Below are 1,125 nucleotides of genomic sequence, written 5' to 3'. Positions count from 1 at the left end.
TTAGCGACTATTACCGAAATTATAATTAACTGGCCATGATATGCAACGACATGCTTCAATATCAACAGTATATAGGTAATGTTAATAAATTTAAAAATTATTTTGAAATTGAATGTGAAACACTCAGTTTAGATAACTTTATACTTTTATTTTATTATTTTATTTATATACCTATGTATGTTTATTATTAATATAAAATAATTTTAGATTCTGAACGAAGTGATGAATGTATTGATTTTACAATGATGTGTGTTTTTTTTTTTGTTTTTTTTTTTTTTTTTTTTTTTTTTTGGGGGGGACGACAACTTTTGGAGCAGTAAAAATGCTTCGATTTTCAAAAGTTGTACCTTTTCTGAAAGGAAAGTGAATCTAGTTGGTACTTTGGGGGGTCAAAAGTGAAAATTTCCCAATACTTTTCAAAAGCGGCAGGAAAAACCTTAAAAAAATAACGGAAAAACGCGAATTTTTACGCAAAACCAATTTTTGACAAAAACGAAAACTTAATTTTACTGTAACTCAAAAAATAATTATTGTAAGCACTTGAAATTTGCAACAGATGTTTATATTAGCGTTGTCTATACATGGTTAAATTTTCAAAGTGTTTCGACTTTTTTTGAGCTATTTATAGACAAATGAAATTTTCAATTTTTCTAAGTATTTTTTTTTAAAATAACGATAAAAAATTTTTGGTTGGATAGAAAACTTTGAAAATTTAATACAAGGTTTCTTATAAGTTGTTCTCACAGTGATAAAAAAAAATCCAAAATCGTTAGTCACAATTTTTTTTTATAAGTGCTTAAAGTTTAAATTTATACGAAATATGTCAAAATTGCGAAAATTTGCAAGTAATTTTGTGGTTGAAAAATCGTAAAATTGTTTTCTTTTATAACTAAGCTTTTAAAATTTGGTACAAGGTTCTCCATAAGTTTTTCTTTAAAAATAATATATCCTAGACTGACAAATCATCTCCGTTCAGAATCGTTTTTCGTATACAATGATATAATATCATTGGATTCAAATTTAATTCCATCCATTACAGTAACCCACTTGTAACCTACTGTACAGCAGAGCGACATCCACGACTTACCCGCCTTTTTTTTAATATAAAAATATTTTTCATCATAT

The sequence above is a fragment of the Acyrthosiphon pisum genome, chromosome X, assembly GCF_005508785.2.
Source record: "Acyrthosiphon pisum isolate AL4f chromosome X, pea_aphid_22Mar2018_4r6ur, whole genome shotgun sequence".
Lineage (NCBI taxonomy): Eukaryota > Metazoa > Arthropoda > Insecta > Hemiptera > Aphididae > Acyrthosiphon > Acyrthosiphon pisum.
The sequence above is the reverse complement of the archived record's forward strand: the minus strand, read 5'-3'. Positions refer to the sequence as shown.